Below are 10,624 nucleotides of genomic sequence, written 5' to 3'. Positions count from 1 at the left end.
ATAGACTACAAGCGAAAGTTTGTAAAGGTAAGACAGATATCTTGTCGCCCCATTCCCTATTGTATACCATAAACAATTAGATATAATTAGATATATAATAGATTAGATAATCTTGAAATATACGAATTGGGCCTTGGCGTTTATAAATCGTAATTCGAAATTTTCGTGAACTCTACTCTCGTTTAATTCTAATAAAGAAAGGCTTGCGCAAGCATTTAATTGAATAAATTGTAAAGTTTGAGAAATCTATATACATTGCAAGATATAAAAAAATATTTAATCAAATATTAAATCAAGTAATCGCAAGTTAAAGATAAATTATATAATAATGCGAATATACTAGTTTAATCGTGCGCTTTAAATGATCTTTGTTCTTGCTTATAAATAACCTATTGAATAATATATTCCCTTTAAACCTAGCACGAGTACTTGATACAATTTAAATGCAGACCACGCACATATCCAGTTCAATGTATGCACGAAGTATCTAAGCCTACTTCCAATATCAACACATTCGAGTACAATACTTCCGTCGTTGCCTGTGGGCGCCCGCATTGCAATTTATTTTCACTGATTAGTGATTATGTCTTATATTTCTTTTTAGTAATACAACGCATAGTTTTTTGTTATTTCAATTTTCTTATTACTTTTTACAGACAACTTGAATCACCTGCTAGGAGTAATAAAAACGAATATATACAACGAAAACTGATACCAAAAATCGAAACACAGCGTGAATTACACGTTTCGTATTTTTCATTAGATAAACTTTTATTATAAGAATGATATAATTACTTCATTAACGGTTTATCGTTTAATATTAAATTCCCTATACTAGCTCTTAACTAACAACTTTGATTGATATGAAGTTTAATTGTTACATTCAATGTAATTCGTTTTAAAATGATTCTATTCACACTAGAAACAGTGAAGTCAGTTTTGCATCATCAATTAACATACCGCTAGATTTCGTGTTGTACAGTGACTTTCCGATCTCAGTAGTCTGTTTGTTTGCTATTCATATATATTATATATGATGATTAAGATCACAAATTCTTGGGGTAAGATTTGATATGATAAGCAGACTCTAAGACTCTACCATTCAAGCTCCAACCTGATGTTTATTTACCTAAGCTCTATATACGTATTTTTATATATTATTAGAATTTATAAATGATGATGTGATAATTCATACAAAGTAAAAATATTTAAAAGTGAATTATGGACAATGACGCTACGCTTTTAATTTAGTACATAAGAGCTCACTTAGTATGTCCTTTCATAGGTCGTCGACACAACTTCCATTGGCCTGTATTCATCATTTTGTTTTCATTTCCAAGTGATGAGGTGTTAACACTCACATGGTTTGATCACTTTACAGGTTGATATTAACACAAAATGAAGCGTTAATTCCAAATGAAATAGAAATATTCATGTGATTATGATGTCATGAAAATATGCTTTCAGTTCATTATACATTTTATAGAGCACAAAACTGGCATATGTTTAACATGCAATCTAAATATTTAATAACTTTTTCACAAACCAAAAACTACATAATTTCGTAATCAACGTCTGTTTAAATTTGGTCACTGTCAATTAGATCATTAACATCGAGTAACAATGCAGTCAACTTTAACCCGACCTTAGAGACGATAACTTAATTACCCAATTTTGAATAAAATATAACACAGTAATTGATGTACAAACAATATTAGTATATTTTGTTTGAATAAATCTATGAAATTCTTGCCCTATTGCTATTAACGGATTCCTTTGTAGTTTACATCTATAAATAATAAATACAACATGCACACAGCCCATTAAGAACTATTGTCATAATACAAATTTTATTTTGTCGTCGTATAAAGAGCTTTTTGTATACAGCATCCAGAACATTGTCAATGCTATAATTAACACATATCTACATTAATATCATAAATTAAATAATGATTAAGGAAGTAGTATTTATTTATCAAACGGAAAAACATATACATTTATCTAGTTCCTCGAAACTTATATATTTGAAGACATTATACGGATACTAAAATATTAGTTACACCGGTTTTTGATAATCACTCCAAAGATTACGAAAATGAGCCTCACTTGTTCGGTGTAATAGAGATATAGTGTGTACAAAAATTAGCGTCTCGAATGCTATGATATAGAAACCGTGTCAGCGACACAACATTAGCTACGACATTTTGTAAGGAGGCCAAAACGCATGAATATGCATACTCTTTGTCACAGCCAACCATCTTGAACTCCCTGGCCATTCGTCGCACTTCACGTTCGCCTCTTACATGTATGACCAACTGTGTGACAAGGTACATACCTATGCAAGATTTGTATATCAACTGATACTAGATTCATATTAATTAAATGCACTTGCTTATAATTTACGCGGTATTTCCACAAAAATTATGTTACCAAACAATGTTATGGTACCTAGACTTCCTCAGCCGCCACACGTCAGCTTATGAACTTACGCTGCGTTCGATTTATACAGAATTTGGAAACGATATCTACTGTTGAGTTTCTTTATAATTCTCTGTCTCTTTTTCTATGCTTTTTCATAGATGTGCTAATCGTATACATAACTTATTAATTATTATTATTTTATATTCGTATACATACATTATTTACGTAATTTAATTTCAGCACTAAAACGCCGTATTAACCTAAAACATTTACTCCAACCCGTTATCGGAAGGCTTATTTTATACTTTATGATATAGATAAAATAAAACCCATTAACCATCCTCTATATTTACTGGATACTTCTAAGTTTATTTCTGCGTTCTTAAATTAGCGGTTATATTTTTTATTAAGCAATAAAATAAATTATTACGGTGCTTCAACTTAACGCTTGCTAAGGTAATGTTGTTAGAATATCTAACTTCATCCTATTTATGACACATTAAATCTATATTTACCTCTTATAATAATCTGTATAAAACTTGACATTGGCAGAATCCGTCCTCGGTGGGATCTGGAATTGCCAATAAAGAAAAAGAAGATGAAGAAATCTATATTTATGACATAATTCTTCATAATATATAAAGAAGCTGTTCCTTTTTCTAGAATAAAATTACAAAAATATCGTGATTTACCGTAAACGAATACATTTTGCTAATGCAGAAGGTTTCCTTATTTCAATTCCAATTATTTTTTTACATTATATTTTATAAACACATAACTTTTTTTAATAATTTTTTCCAAAATTAAACCGAAGCATAACAATAAACAATAGCATCCCCTACTTGAAGTATTCGTTCATTCCATTAATTATTTAAAACAATCATTCTTATAACTAGGTTATTTTAATACATGGTATGGTACAGTATTTTATAAGTGGAATCAATATTCCGGCCAGTGGACCCATTACGCAGATATAATAAAACGCAAAACTCATAAAATGTAATAAATATAAATTTTACAAACTTAACCGGCCTCGCCGGACTGGGGGTGCTAACAAGTTCTGAATTACAAGACGCCGATCTTGTTACCTACTTTTGAGTTTATAATATAATCTCAATAAATAATGAGTTTTATTCCTCGGTTATAAAAGTAAGAAATGTGAAAGTCGATTGAATAATAGGTTAATATTAATATGTATTATTTTCAATCATAGATAGCTAATATTCGACGAGGTACTTGTAGAAACAATTCACCTTTTCACTAAATTTAAGCATAAAGTTTCCATTATACACTGTTTACTACAAAAAAAAGTTAATAAGCATAATAAAACAAAGGAAAATTTATAATATAATACTGTTAGAACTAACAACACTCTGACCATACATATTCAGTTTTGCAAGAATTAAATAGATACACTTGCTGCATATCTTTATGATTTATTATATGAGTATTAGACCTCTTATAAATGCTCTTCACGTAGCGGTGATATACTTCCTAATGTTAAACAGGTCGCAGATTCATCTTACCAAGGACATGATTTTTATCTTCGCTTTAATAGAAACGGGCCTATAAAATGTTTTCGTTTTTTTTACCTTTTTATGGAGTTTCTGTAAACTGTATTATTTCATTTTTAAGTAAAGGTACATAAAAAAAACACTCAAATATAATACACTGTTCAAAAAGCAGGTGAAATAGCCAAATGTCAAATCTTATGAATTTAGTAATTAATAAGAAAGCAGGTTGCAAATATGAACTACCAAAATGACTACCACCTGCTTTTGATGTAAGATATGATAAAATCTTAAATAAAAGCCACAGTCAAATTACTCATCAATGGTTCTAATTTTAGTTCTGCGAAATTCGTTTTCCATTATATGACTAATTCTTAGTCTGTGGTGCTTTTCAAATAAATGAAATTAGACATGTGATGAAAGATTTGCAGGTGTACGTCTCCATTAAAATTTTCATAATTATTTTGCAGATAGCTTTTTGCTATAGGTTCCCCAAATATTTATTATTTTGATAGAAATTATTAATATATTGAATTAGCAGATTTATAAAAAAAGCATGTTGCCGGTACCAAGGAATGGCTCATATTATTCATGAATCAAGTCGTTTTATGTCGATGAGATAATAAAATCACTAGGCGTTATACAACTAGTAATGTTTGCATATCTTGAAAATTAGCTGTAATTGTGTATCTCACGATTTTTAATTGGTCACATATACAATAAATAGTTGCAAGGAATTTACAACATATTTCGAAATGAACCAATGGGAACCAAATCATGTAAAGTAACCTGTGAATAAATCATTAATACATCCGTAACACCTGCGGAAAAGAAAGAAGCTTTTCTCGTTGGTTTCGTAATGGTCCGGTCTGTCTCGGTCAGGGCCAGTAGGGAGGTATGTACGTGTAAGGGGGGGTGCGGGGTGGGGTAAATGTGCGCCGGCGCAAAGCGGAACGCTAGATCGTGCTGCTCCGCCAAGCGCGACCGCTAAAGCCACGAGACTTGCATTGCAACATCACCATTGTAACAAGTTTTATTTCAGGCCCTTCGCGATCTAGTTAAGAGTCCGGCTTTTTGTTCATTTCTATTCATATGTTCGTGATGATGCACATATTCATTTGTATCCTATTATAGTGGCGATCTTTAATAATTATCTTGTATGGCTTTGATTGTAAGAATTCATGAAATATTTAGATATAATGATATACGAATATATCAAGGTGATAATCATATTTTTTAATATGTCACTAACCATCATAAAATAGAAGAAGAACTCGTTATATTTATGTTATCAATGTTCTAGATTAATGCAGCGTAACCGGTCTCGTTAGTCGCATAACGTTACCGATATTGATGTAAGTATTGTTGTCAAGTAAAATCGGTGCCGTAGAAAAAACATAGAAAAAATATAATTTTAAATATGTCATGAGTGTTTATCTAACTATATTCTATTTGCACTGAAAAAATATTAACTTACAAAAATGGAACAGCGCTGTCATTTCCTCAATATCGTCAAATAACAACACAATAAGATATTCTCACTTCTAAACCCTTCGCAGAACAGCTATACATAATGATAACTTATGAAATGCCAACTTCAAACGTAATTGGACGTTGAATATTTATCAATTAAGAACATCCAGTGTTATCAACGGCAAGAAAAGCAATTTCCATTAAGTCAAACGGCAAACAGAGGTCATCGATCTTACGGACCAGTGTGACCGGATCTTGGAGGAAACTTTTTATGTGACCGGCGACTGGGCGTCTTGTTTACACAAGAAACACGACCGACATTGCTTGTATATAAAACCAATCTATCGCCATTAATACATTAACCAACCGACAATTGCAAGGTCTTGAACTTAGTTAATTGGATACCTATAGCCACAATACTGAACAATAAATCTAATGTGACTCGTCAGATGTACCAGTACACATATTATTAACTACTTATATATTATAATTTTTATTTATCTAATAAGTGTTTAATAATAAATGTAAATGAGTCCCAATGCTTGCAATTTAATCTTATGTTTAAGTTATATAATAATATTTATTTTATAATATAAATTTCCTTCGTTTAGTCATTAAATAATAAATAACAACCATTATATATTTGATTCAAAAGTATTTCTAAAGGTCACATTAGATAAATTATAATCCATTTATTTCTATATTAATATCGGATTTAATTTTAAATATTTAAATATTGTACACCCGTACAAGTTAATTTAGATTTCTATAAATGGCTAAAAATAAAAGAAACACCCAATTTTTTCCATTTTATTTTTACATTAAAAGTGAAGACAATGCTAATAAAACATTTAGGAATAGACAAAAATGATCAGACTCCCTTTCAATATAATTTCACTGACTAAACTCTGTAAATCCCGCTATATGACCCATACGCATTAGGGCAGTGTGTGTTAAGCGCTAAACTATACCATATACATATCCGTATAGTCCGCGAGCTCAAATCGTACGGCATTCCTTTGCTCGCGCCTTGCCATGGCCGCAAACTTCTGCTGCTCAGAGCAGAAAGAGACAAAACACAAAAAGATGACATCATGCTGTTTCCTTCACATTATACTCGCAATCCTTTCCTTTCTACCTGTTGCACTATTACAAAAACCCGGTCCTTAGAGCCGCTACCTTACGTGAATTGAATGAAGATTGCGGGAGTCTACGGCTCGGCCCATATAAAGATAGGGCAAGGGCTATTATACAGCCGTACATACAGGACAGAACTCGTTAGGCGTTCTTGGGGAAGTATTTACAGTGGGGATGGATGGACACAAAGTATGTGATTGTGTAAGTTGATTGCATAATAGCGGGCCCAACAGGGAGTTATGAGGCGCTTTGATTAATTAATGAACTATTCAGTGATTTTAGAATTTATACTTGTAATAGTATTTTACTTGTAATAGTATTTTTGGTGAAGAATGAAGTAAAGATATAGAATACAGTATTTTTTATTTTTGAAATATGTAAGTTAAAGAATATGTTTTATTTTTATGATAAGGGGAAAGTTGTCAATTTTGGACTAATATTTATTTAATAAATATTTATTTTCCTGGCGACTTACATATTTATTATATTTAACTTATAGTGAGGATGAATAAAATAGAGAATGTTTCTAACGCATTAGAATATGTATTTCCATTTAGGGGTCGGGAATAAAATTGAAATACCAACGTCTTACACATTCCTGAGGATTTACTTCAAGATATGCATCATTGTCCTGTTATGAATCATGTGTCCCATATTAATATAACTACATATATATATGAACGTTTTAAATAATCAAGCAGACTATAATAAATAATTTATTATACAAGTTGAATAGAAGTTTATTAGGTATATTATTCTTATTGTACGAACTGTATAGACTCCGAAGAAAAAGACAATCATTCCAATTGTTAGAAGAAATTTCCTAATTTCAATAGATAAAAGCCTTCTTATAACTAGTTACAGTCTGGACATTATTTTATGAAGTAATAAACAAAGTATTAAATATCGTGATCAATAAATCTGTGCTTAAATTCGATCCATTGCAATGCCGTGTTCGTGACGTGGCTGACATTCGCTTCGCAAGCGCGGTCCGTGATCTTGGCAATGGGCAATGGTGGCTGGGCGCTTCGAAGCGGCAACGCTAACCCATTCTTCTAATCAAAGAACGCATAACTTATTTGTTGAAGTACGCAATATTCACTCATATTGCCTGCGTATTGAATTCACAATTGTAAATCAAATGACACCAACATAGACCTGTTTGCAATCGGTAAGTCGTATTGCGGTCGGTGTACCCGTCCCGTTCCCCCGTGCCGCAGTCCCCGTTCGCCTCTCTGCAATACAGCCTTTTGACAACCGGTATAGGTACATAATACATAATGGATATGATCACATGAGAATTTTCTGACGTCTACATCACGTAACGAATGCTCTTAAGTTGCTGGAACATGAGATCTATGCTGTACAAACATTGCACGAGCATATGACTTTTAATTTTGTGAAAAAAATAACATCATACGAGCAATCATAAGTGTTTGGAAATATGACTTAAACAGTCTTAATGATAAGTTAAAATGCTATATTAGTGTATTTCATAAATATTCCATTTCAAAAAATTCTATAAATTAATCGCATGAACGATATGTGTATATTCCGAAAAATCTTCATTTAAAATGTTATTATTTTGTTTATTTTATATTCTGTTTTTGCAAGAGCCTACAAATATGTACGGTCTACCTATCGTAAATGTACACGTTCAATCATTCGTTTTATCGTTACAATAAATCTAGCACAAATTTTAGTGAACATACCTACAAAAAATAATGCCACCTAACCAATTTAAAACTTGCATTAAATCGCCCAGAATGCAAATTGTACCGTTGGGTGGCACTGTTTTTTGGGTGTGCATATCATGCAATGCAATAAATATAGCAATTTCTCTAAGATATATTGTGCACATTGGTAATATGAACAACAAATTAAACATCATCTATAATTCCTTATTACAATATCAATCTTTTAATTTTGAAAAAAAAAATAAAAGTTTGGAAAACCAATACATTGTCGCCGTCCACTTTTCATAAATGTATATATGTATAATAATATATCATAGCCGGCGACTGAGTTGGTGGGTCGTGTGATGGTGAGCAACCACTACAATATAAGCCCATAAACATCCTCGTCCGCAAAAGCGTTGCATATCTTCAAAAGGTATTGGATTAGAAATAAGTTTTTTTTCCTAGAAAAAATTAGGAACGGGTCTCCGACTTCCCCACTCGTCATTCGAAATACGGTAGCATTCACATGCTGCTACTTCAAGCCGACTTGTGGGGGTGTTGTACTTCCCAACTTCGTACCGAAGCGTGCTGAACTCCCCATAGAAAACCATATGATTTTTTTATATAGTATTGATGTAAAAAAGGAAGATTAAATCATAAAGGCGTAATAAGCTTATCTATCTTTTCAGTGAAAAGGGTTAAGAATGAAGCTTAAGTAAGTATTACTAAAAAAGTTTGTTATATTAATCCTCTTAGTTTACTGTTTATACTAAGAATTTTATAATTTATTACAAATTCGGCAAACAAAGAAAAAATAATACCTTAAATGTTTATTATATAAAAAAATTGTTCTTGACCTCATTTGACAAGAGAAATGGTAAGTATTTATTCGGTCGATAAAGACTATATAAGACTTCAAGAAGTCGTTTTTTGGAAGACTTAATGAAGCATAGAAATTTAAAGTATGAAATAAATTTTTATAATTGCGAATGCTATAAATTTGCATATTTAAATTACAAAGAAGATAAAGTAGTACGTTTGTAGAGCAAATACACTCCAAAGCGGCAGAAGCAAATAAGATAATCGTTTCAAAATCGTTGAAAGCTACTTTATACTAAATTATGTGGAGTACATTTTATTTTTATTTAAATGCAATGTATTTTAGGACAAACAATAATACTTTTTGTTGTCAACTGTTAACTATCAACTTGATTACGAGACAAGACCGAGAACTTGAGTGAAGCCAACGATGCGGAACAGCGCAGGCAATAGTTGCGCAACTGAACAGTGATTATAAGATGCATCAGATTAAAGGATTGCTCTATATTTTATTAATATTTTTATGAAATATTACAAATAATGCAACAACGGTATCTGGTAATAATGGTATCTGGTAGTAATGGTAATGGCATGCTTAAGGAATCCAGACAATAAATAGTAAATCAGTCAGGTATCACAAAAAGCCCTTTGATCATAATATTTTAATTTGTTCAAGTAGGTAATTTTTTTGTCTCATTAAATGTGCAATTCTTTACAAAAATCTCCTTTATTTCTTTCTCTCAGTATCCACTTGATCTTATTTTCGAAAGATATATCGTAAAAGAATCTGAATCATAGGTTCGCGTCGTATGAAACATCCAGCAAGATCAAAAATATAGAATATAAAAAAATATAGCTTAGCATGGCGGTTTCTCTCAAAGATAACTTCATGGTCACTCGATCCCAGATACCAAAGAGTTACACGACGCAAGCGCACGACCCCAGTACACGTGCATTCGTTGCGAGAAAGAATAACGTGATTGATTGAAGATCATCTACATCACGGCATATCTTTAGTCTATATAAACGTATGGAAGGCGAATGTCTAACACCTTTGTGTACGATGCTGAGGTCTATAGATATCTTCACTGATTACCTACTAAGTTCTATATACATAAGATGAAAGTACTGAAGCTTATTTCCATAGACTGGTTGGATTTTCTTATGCCTTTTATTTTAATACCGTACTAATTAAGAGTGCAAAATCAATAAAAAAATAAATAAACACTAACAAACACCAAAAGTTTCATATCATTTCCAGAAAAGAATTTTGACCTGTTAACTTTAAGCATTAATTAATTACATTTTTATGAATGTATTACTTCAAATATTTGCTTTCACGGTCAAGTTTTTACTAAAAATTTAGTTCGCGCGCTAACAGAACTCCATTTTTTATCGTTAGCTAAAAAGTAAACAGGGCCAATTCGGAAGCACGTTATGGTTTTGCCTTATTTGTGCAAACAAAACAACCTTTCAACACTTTATGATCTCGTTAACTGTTTCTTTATAATAGTGATTTATGATTCCCAGATTGATATAATATAAAACACGTATCAGACTATAAAATCAAGTGATAAAATATCA

The sequence above is a fragment of the Zerene cesonia genome, chromosome 17 (genome assembly GCF_012273895.1).
Source record: "Zerene cesonia ecotype Mississippi chromosome 17, Zerene_cesonia_1.1, whole genome shotgun sequence".
Lineage (NCBI taxonomy): Eukaryota > Metazoa > Arthropoda > Insecta > Lepidoptera > Pieridae > Zerene > Zerene cesonia.
Note: the sequence above shows the minus strand (reverse complement) of the source record.